At 34.6% G+C, this 10,183-nt stretch overlaps 1 pseudogene; it reads left to right on the top strand.

Moving 5' to 3' along the window:
* Positions 1 to 9,032: 9,032 nt before the first annotated feature.
* On the top strand, positions 9,033 to 9,865 carry LOC149186649 (CDPK-related kinase 5 pseudogene; annotated as a pseudogene).
* Positions 9,866 to 10,183: the final 318 nt, after the last annotated feature.

Raw genomic sequence — 10,183 nt, 5'->3', positions numbered from 1 at the left:
AAAGTAGTGGTCTTCTCTAAGAAAAGAAAACATAACCAGCGTAAGTTCTACTTTGAAGGCAACAATTTGAAAGAAGTTGCGGATTACAAATACCTCGGGATTGACTTCAACAAAAATTTAAGCTGGATGGTTGTAGAAAGAAAAGAACTTTGGGAGGTTGGAAAGCATTTTATGCTTTTCAAAATAGGTGTAGAGAGGCAGAGTTATAGGACTGGAAGACCACTCAAGCTCTTTTTTGGCTTCTAGTGATTCTGGTGATTCTCTATGGTTGTGCACTGTGGACTAGCAGTACCTCCGACATGCAGTGGAAACAAATTGAAAAAATTCAGAAGTGTTTGATTACAAACAAATTTAAGATTAAAAGTGCAGTTCCTTATGATATCTTGTTAAGTGAAACAGGGACTGCTCCTATAGAAGCAATTGTTATGGTGTGAGTCATAAGGTATTTAAAAAAAATTGAGCAAATGGAAGAGGGTAGATGGCCTAAGGTTGTCTTTAATGATACATTGTGCAAGAGCAAAAAAACTTGGATGCAGCGAAATAACAAATGGTTTAGTAAATGGGGTATTTGCTTGAACGCGTGTCCCATAAACAACAAAGAGATAAAAGCTTTTGTTATGGAAAAGTTCAACAAACGTACTTGGGATAAGGAGCTAGGAAGAAAGAAAAAGTTACTATATTGAAGTGTTTAATCCCACTCATAATCATCAACCAAAAGCATACATAAAGGCCAATATTTCTTGGAGAGCCAAAATTCTTATTGCTCAATTAAGGACTAATTCTCATCAACTCCCTTGTGAAACAAGGCACTGGAAAAGGCCAAAGGAAGTGTGGGAGGAAAGGGTATGCATTTTTTGTTCTTCCGGAAAAGTGGAAACAGAAAATTCATTTCATTTTAGAATGTGAGGCCTTCAAAGACAATAGGGAAAGTTATGCAGATATGCTGACAGCTAGATCTTGGGATAATCTATTTAGCGAGGGGTTTGTCGAGAAGCTAGGAGCATTTATTGTGAAGCTTCACAAAAAAACGGTTGAATACATCAAGTAGATGAAAAAGCAATCTATCCCATAGGCTCTCTTTAGCCTCGTGGACTTTAAAATAATTTCTTTCTTTCTTTCTTTCTTTCTATATGATAAATGTCAAGTGAAAAGATAATGAATCATATACATTTCACATGCACTGAGGATTTACAGAATTAAATAAATTCAATATATATATATATATATAAGAAGTAATAAAATTGTGCACGAAGTCGTTTTAAAGTTTCAAAATATTAAAAAGTGAAATTTAAAAGTTAGATAAGATTTTAAAATATTAAAAATGAAGAAATAATATTAATATAATTTAAAATATATATTTTTATTAATTGTGGAAAGTTTTTTTCCCAATTTAAGATGGAAGAGGATTTGTTGATTTTTTATATTTATATTTTTTTAATTAAGAATTTAGATTGATTCTCAAGGGAATATGCTTAGCATATGCTTAATTTTAATGTTTATCTATAATATATTACAGAGTTTGTTAAGTTGCATTGGTTTTTAATAAATTTAAAAAAAAAATAGATTTTTGGCTCCCTTTCCATCTTGGGATTTGAGATTATTCCAATTTTAATAAGTTCCTCATTATTATTTATAACAATCGTTTATATATAAACAAATTTTATTTAGCAAAATGGTCCATTACTTTTAATAAATTTAATAAATTAGCTTCTCATTATTATTTATAACATTCATTCCTCATTATTATTTATAACATTCATTTATATATAAGCAAATTTTGCAAAATTGCCCATTTTACAATAAGATGTGTAATTTTTTTTTTTTCTTAAGGTAAAGTTAGCCCATAACTTTTTTATACATGGTTAATCAAGTAAATGTGTGCACTAGTAAGACATTGGTCGTGTTGCGATAGTTTTCTTTTTTATATTTGAAGCTTTCGGCTATATCAACCACATTAATATTTTTAATGTGGTTGCACTGGTTAAGTAGATAAGTGTGTTTATTTTATAATAAGGATTTTCAAATTTTAATTTAATTATTAAAATTTACGAAATAGATTACAAGGATTTAATTTTTGTGGAATATTTTTAATTATAATTAGGATAAAGTGAAAATTTATCTCAAATCTAATTACATCTTTTTTACTTTCTAATTTAATCAACCAAAATATCATTTCCACCAGTATCATTGAACTTTTAATGTTTATTATTGTTTTACTAAGTTTTTCTTGCAATATGTTCTTTAAGTGTATATTTATCTTTATCTTATATATTATTGTTTTTATAATAATAATAATTAGTTAATTTTTATTTTATATTTTTTTTTTAATTTTGACAATGTGAGATGTATTTTGTCTTGATATATTAGTTATTTTTATAATTAATAGTAATAATTTAAAATAAAGTTAGAATTTATTTTATTTATTTTATTTTGGTAATGTGAAATGTATAATAAAATAAGTGTTTTGATATATATTATAGATTAACTGTTTAATTTATATAACTACATTGATTTTCCATGTGATTTTCGCCGAAGAATCTCTCTCTAAATTACATTGATTATGTTAAAAATAAAAAAAATTGATATAAAAAACAACTTTGACTTGAGACAATATTTTTTATTTTTGTTTTTAAAATTATAAAATATTAAAAATTTAAATGAAATATATATATATATATATATATATAATATAAAAATTATAAAAATATTTTTTTATCTTTGTTCTACGGAGATGGGATTATGTGAGTCATTAAGATTGGGTGGACATTTAGAGATGGTCAACTTTAGTTCAATGATGGTTTTTCCTTTCATTATTTTGTTTTAATTTGAGGTTTATTAGGACTTCATTTCTTGTATTCATTTTTTATTTTATTTGAGGTTTATTCGGACTTCATTTCTTGTCCTCATTGAGATTGTATGTATTGGAGTTTTTGTTCTATGAATTGGGTGGGTGTCTCGGCATGGGCGTTTCCAACTTAATCCGTTGGAGGTTTTGTTCCCCATACTTTGTTTTATGTTAGGTTTCAAATAAAAAAAATTAGCGGAATTCTTGTGGCTATCTTTGTTTTATCGTCTTATATGTGCATTTTAGGCTGGTATGTCATTTTAGGTTTAGTGTCCCATGCCTTAAGTTATGTTAAAGTCCAAAGAATATATTTTTTTTGTTTAGTTGAATTCTTATGACTATATTGTTGTACTATATTGTCGTTATATAGGCGTATCTCCATTTTTAGAACAGTGTATTTGTATTTGTCTTGTTAGGTTGGAATGTGATTCTAGTTTGTTGCATTAACTGTGAGGAAAATTTTAATTTGGTTTTTTGGAATTGCTTTTTGGTTGTTTTTGTTAGATGTGAGACTAAATCAAAGTCAAAGTTGTCCACATTTAAGGTATGGGTAATCTATGGTATTGCGCTCATAGTATTGTAAAGAAGTCTATTTTTATAGGGTATGAGAAAAAGGCGTTGGTGAAATGTAATATTTTATTGTTATTGTAATAAAAAAGTTCTAATATCTTTTCCCATGATTTTTTTCCCAAATAGGGTTTTCTAGGTAAATCTTGTGACCAATATATGAGTTAATTTTATTTTTTAATTTTGTTAGTTGTCTTTTATTAACAACTGGTATCAAAGTTGTAGTTTTTATTGTTAATGGTGTAAGCTAGGTTTGCTTAGCAGTATATAGAGAAGTTGAATGGGGCCAATTTCGCCCTATGGAAATCACAAATGGAGGATATACTGATTTTGAAGGATCAAATTTTGCCAATTAAAGGAGTGGCAAAGAAACCCTCAATAATGACAGATGAAGCTTGGATGTCGTTGAATAGGAAAACCATTACTACAATTCAATCTGCCCAACAAAGAGTGTTTACTTTAATGTAGTGGGCAAGAAGATAGAAAAATGGCTATGGAAGAAGCTACATGATTTGCATGAGAAGAATACAACATCAAATAAAGTCTTCCTAACAAAGAAGCTACATAACCTCATTGAGATGAAGGAGGGTGCTTCAGTTGCAGAGCATTCGAATGAATTTAATATAATATCAATCATCTCCCCTCTATCAAAATTGTTTTGGACAATGAAATAAAAGTCATCCTACTTATGTGTTCCATGCCAGATAACTGGGAGAATTTGATTGTAGTTATGATCTAGGAGGATCTAAAAAGGCTCAAAATTTGAAGTCCTTGAATCTTAGAAAAACTAGCACCAAGTCGTAGATCTCGACAAGACGATTCCAGTAGCGTCAACAACACCTCAATCCAAGTCCATATGACAAAGTTATGTTCATTTGAAGTTTTTGGCAAACACTAAAAATTTTGGCACTGATAGTGCCACCTGGCATCACCAAAAAGCACCACATGGCACCACCAAGGACTTGCCACATGTCAACCATCGGACGCTCCATGTGGCATGACATGACATCCTTATGGGCAAATGACATGGTAGGACAAAGTAATTGGGCACATACGTTGGCCAATAGGAAGGTGCCATATGGAACCCAGTTGGTAGCCAAAGATACCCGGGCCAACCGCACGCACGTCCTATAACTGGTGGAAAGTTGGCAAGCCACCAATTTGGTAGCCCTGCCAACCCCAATTATATATGGTTATAATTATCCAACACACCATTCAAATAAATAGTCCAATTAAAATAATACATCGAGGTCCCACGGGGTTTGACCCCGGGACCTCACCCACCAACAACGAACTCGCACACATATAATAACCAATGCTTCCTAAGTGGGGGCTTTCGAAACTTTGCCCACCATACGTATATAACAATTCCAGTTTCATTCGCATGGAGAGAAGGTCAGACCACAAAGGGCTGAGTGAAACTCAGACCACAGAGGGCTGAGTGAAACTCAGGGTAGGGATAGTGGAACCAAGCGGGGTAGGCACATTTTTCAAGATAGATTCCAAGGAATATCCTTCAAGAATATTCTTAGAATATTCTGATATGTTATGACAGTCTTGAAGATTCCCAAGGGGCCCAGAGGTGAAGGTGACAAAACCATGTGAAGTTTATAGTCATTTTTCACGAAGTTTCGAGACAAATCCACTGGTGCAGTCATAATTGATATCCAAGCAACAATTTTTTGGGTCATCCCCAAATGTGAGGTATTGCCATGTATTTTTCAATGTAATTGCCATTATTTTGTTGAGATAATATAGAGGCTTCTCCACTTTGAAGCTGGGCTTGGAGATGTAGCTCACACATTGTGAGTGAACTCCATTATCAAGTCTTGGTGCTTTGTCTATATTGTCTTCTTTTTGTGTTACTTCTTCACGAATGTTGCATTTATGGTATTTTCATGCTTCTTAAGCAATTTTGTTTAACATCACCAAATGAAATATCTTGGATCATGTTGGTATTAGAGTGGTCTTCTTTGATGTGAATTATGAGTGTGGCTACTTACCGGGGCCAAACTCAAAGAGGGTGAAGGAAAACTCAAGTCTTTTGATCCCAAGATTGGATTAGCAACACGAAGAAAGAAAATGGATGATAATGACTTGTGCATAGAAAATGAGCATCCTTTCCACAAGGCCTTCTACGAGATGGAAGATCGGGTGGAAAAGTTGTTTGCAAATTATGAAAGAGGAAAGGAAAGAGAGGGAAAGAAAGAGGGAGCTCCAGTAGATGATAATGTGTCAGTGCACCGAGGAGGTGGAGGAAAACCTCTTGAATCTCCATCTTCAAGTTCAAACTAGACTTCCTCATCCCCTCATTCTCATCATTCAAATAGTCATCAAAAAAATGCTTCTAAAAAGACATTTTTAAAGTTAGATGTGAAATTTTATTTTCCCATATTCAATGGAGAAGCTAATGCAAAGAAACTAAACCACTGGATTAGAAAGATCGAAGTCTACTACCATATACAATAGATCAAAGAGGACAAAGCAAAGATTTAGTTGACATCTCTTCGATTGGGAGGCATAACTCTTATATCGTGGGAGATGTAGAAACCACTAAGCCATATTAAACACACACAACAAATTAACACATAATAATCAAACCAGAAACACACAAAAGATAAACTGGCGGAAAAGGCAGAGAGCCATCACATGGTCTCTCATGCTCATGTAATTCTTTCTCTTATTCAAATAATTTAATAATACATTTAAATACATGAGCAAGTGGTCTTAAGATAGTGCGTCTATCTTAGACTCACTTGGTTGAGACATTTTCTCAACTTACACACTAATTTAGGAGAGCTAGTTGGAGAGAATCTCTCATCCAAAACTAGACTCCTTAGTTTGAGGAGTTCTCATGATTTTATTAATTTAATTTAATATTTGGATTTATTAATTGATTATTAAGAGAGTGAGGCTAACATTCCCCCCCTCAATGATAAATCCAAAATGAACAAGGAACCATCTTCCAAGTTCTCAAGTTGCTCCTCAAAAATCATTTGCCTGAAAAAACCGCCAAATCTGGATGCTGAAGAAATTGCAGTATGAAGAGACTATGACTCAGCTGCATGATTGATTCATCTCTGAATGTCGCTTGACAACTCCATCATGTGCCAAGCTGCAAAAGGATCCAACTGTCCTTTGCTTGAAAACAGCATTCGATGTCCACTGACACAATTTGATGAATGCCCACTAGCGTATTTGTTGATGATGATCGCCCAATAGCTAATGAAGATGCCCACTAGCTGCTTCGTTGATGTTGTTGAGACTTTCAGTCTAACAACCACTTGTCAATTTCATTGACATTTCCCCCCCTTTGTCAGCTGAAAGGAGAGGCAATCTTCTCCAAAATATATCTGAAATCCCCCCTTGTAGGTGGAGTATTTCACTGACGTACTCCCCTGTTCAACTGCACGAGAGTACCATCTTCATTTCACTGTTGGCTGCAATATGTGTGAGTGAATCCAGTTGTAAAACTTGTATGATCTTTTGGCTGTGGATGACCATTCCCATGGATCAATCCATGAATAATTAATCTTTAATCGGGCAGGTTGGTCTTGTTTGCAGCATTTCGCTGATGAATGATTCTGCTTGCCACAATGGTGACAAGGATGAAGATTAAAACACTAATCTTCCAGATGACCAGTTCTTTGACAATGAGAACATTTTGGTTTATCTACAACTAGAGTTTGCATGCATTTCTGTTTGTCCGCACTTTCAGTTTGTGTGCATTGATGTTTGTCTGCAACTTGCGAAGAACTTGCTGAGGTGATATGTTCAAGTAATCCAGCACTAACGAACTGAATGGGCTTTGAATAATCAGGGATATGTAAGTTGTCGTCATCTTCGACATATCCTAAGCCGCGTCGATTTCGATTACTTTGAATTTCTTCCCATGGCTTGATGATGGGTTTGGAAGAAAGTTGCATTGGAACAACTTCAACACTTGAAGCTGGTTGGATGAATGAGTTCGAATGAACAACTGTATCTGGATTGGTCAAAGACTTAGAAGCAACATGCTTCTCTTGCAACTCTGTTCTCTGCAGTTGCGACTCGAGTTGAAGGAACTCAATCATTTCATGTGCATGTTGAATATGCACTTGAATGTCAGCAAGAGTGGTTTTGCTGATCTGCACCATGTCACCGGCTGATGATAACATTAAATTGTGAAGAATTTGGGACAGCTGAATGTGTGTCGCCATGTTGCCTTGCTTACTTTGAAGTTAGGCTCGTTTGTTGTAGAAGTCATGTTTGAAAATTGTGCACTTGAGTTGATCACTGAAATGACAGGCTCTCTTGTATTGTTTGTTGATTGTTGATGCTTTAAACACTTGCTTGAATTGTTGACTTGACGCTCGCTTGATGACGATCACGTTGCTTGAAAGGAACTTTATGAACGTTGTAATGAACTTTACACAGGGTTGCTTGTTGTGCGTTGAACTGTTGTACTTGATTTGGTTACTTGACACGCTCGCTTGATCTTAGTGCGCTTGCTGTAGACACATGCTTGTTTTGATGCTTACTTGAAGATTAGAAGTCACGCTCGTTTGACGATGATTGTGTGCTTGATTATGTGGTTGAACTTGCTTGATTGTTTTATGAACACGCTCACTTGCTTGATTGTTTTTATGAACACACTCGCTTGTTTGATTGTACTTGCTTGAATTATTTGTTGTCTTGAACTCTTGTTTAATTACTGCACTTAGTGATGCACTGAATGTGCTGAAAAATGATGGGTGTCGAACACTGTCGAAAATGCACCCAAATGACAAATGATAAATTCAATGTTCAAGTAACAACTGACTTGACTTAATGATGCACTTTAAAAAATCAAATGAAGGTGTCGGTTACAACCGAAAATGCACCCAGACAATTTAGTTAAAACATTGCAAGTGATACAAAAAGTGTTCATAATGTTGATGTCGTTTCTACTTGAAATGCTTGATTTGTAGCGTCCTTAACTTGATTGCTTTGATTACATGATGTGAAATGTACTTGCTTGGAAGATCATCTTATCAAGTTGATGATGTGACGCTTTGTGCTTGTGTACTTATGTGCATGTTGTTGTTTTAAGCATAATACAAAGAGATAATTTGAACACAAGTCATGCACATGCATTCATTACACACTGTGTACCTAAGATCCCCTTATTCAATTTCAAGCAGATCTAGGACATGAGCACCACAAAAATTATGATTTTATTAATTACTAGAGTACATCATTCTTCACCTTCACAACATTATCATTGAAACTTCTCAAACAATGATAATTCCAAGCTCGCACACCCTTGAAGCAACTTCGCAATTACAACTTTAACTTTGACTTGACTTTGAAATGGACTTGATTGAGTCACTCCAAAACTTACAAACTAAAATAACTTCAAAACTATAAAATATACTCCTTATCTCTCCAAAATAAAAAATAAAAATTAATGCACCTGATGCACTAATCCTTTTTCTTATGTCACTCCTTATATCTCCCAAAATTATCCACCACTTATCACTCCAAAAAAAGGTTTACAAATTAAAAGCATACTTTAATAAATTGATCATTATCAACATATATAACCTGTATTGTTGCCTACTTCAAGAGTTTATGAACTCACTGCTGAGGTGAAGATTCGATGGGCTCGAGCGAAGAAGTAGATAGATTGGAGCATGCACACTATATTCTTTTCATGGAAGATTCTGCCACAATGCTGAATTTTCTCGATTGCATGGTCACTGCAAAGTTCGAGCCCAGAAAGGCCGGTCCAAGTTTTGAGGAAGTTCCTTGGCTTGCTGTGTCTGCTGAAGCGAAATACTTTGTCAAACTTTTGCTTAACAAGGATATGCGTAAAAGAATGACTGCTTCGCAGGCTCTCACCCACCCTTGGATTAAAAATTCTCACAATCTCAAGATTCCTTTGGACATTCTAATCTATCGTCTTGTGTGGGCATATCTATGTGCATCAAGTCTTCAAAGAGCAGCACTAAAGGCCCTGGCATAGACATTTACTGTGGATGAGTTGTTCTATCTGCGGGAACAATTTGCATTGTTGGAACCAAATAAAAATGGTCACGTTTCTATGGAAAACTTCATAATGGCTTTGGTGAAACATGCAACAGAAGCAATGAAGGAATCACGCATCTATAATTTGCTTTCTTAGATGAGTTCTCTACAATCGAGGAAAATGGATTTTGAAGAATTTTGTGCTGCTGCTATAAGTGTTCACCAGCTTGAAGCACTGGATTGATGGGAGAAGCATGCTCGATGTGCATATGAATTGTTTGAACAGAAAGGGAATCAACCAATTCTTATTGAAGAATAGCCTCGGAACTTGGAATAGGGCCAGTTGTCCCAGTACATGCGGTGCTTCATGATTGGATAAGGCATAGTGATGGAAAATTATTTTTTCTCAGATTTGTGAAAATACTACATGGTGGGTCAACAAGATCATTGACAAGGGCACAATAGTACATGTCTGTGCATGAGCATTGTCCCTGTATTTCAAATTAAGGTGAAGAAATGTGCTAGCTCCGATCTCATTGTTCTGCACTCCACGGCTTAGACTTAACTCAATGGCCTTAATTCGCTCTAAAAAAACTGATTAGGGCAGGCTAAAACAACAGAACCAGGAAAATAAATGGAACCCAAGTGAGAAAAAATTAAAATCTAATCGAAACTGATCAGCGCAATGCTGTTTGAGTGATAAAACCGTAACTGCAGATCTGCCAGACAAGAGAAGAAGGATAAAAATTTAAGAATGTCGACAGATTATCCCCCAATTTACAG

This window comes from Pinus tabuliformis, chromosome 3_1, assembly GCF_031772625.1.
Source record: "Pinus tabuliformis cultivar Carrire ecotype Pingquan chromosome 3_1, CPIR1, whole genome shotgun sequence".
NCBI lineage: Eukaryota > Viridiplantae > Streptophyta > Pinopsida > Pinales > Pinaceae > Pinus > Pinus tabuliformis.
This window is presented reverse-complemented; position numbering and strand designations above follow the sequence as displayed.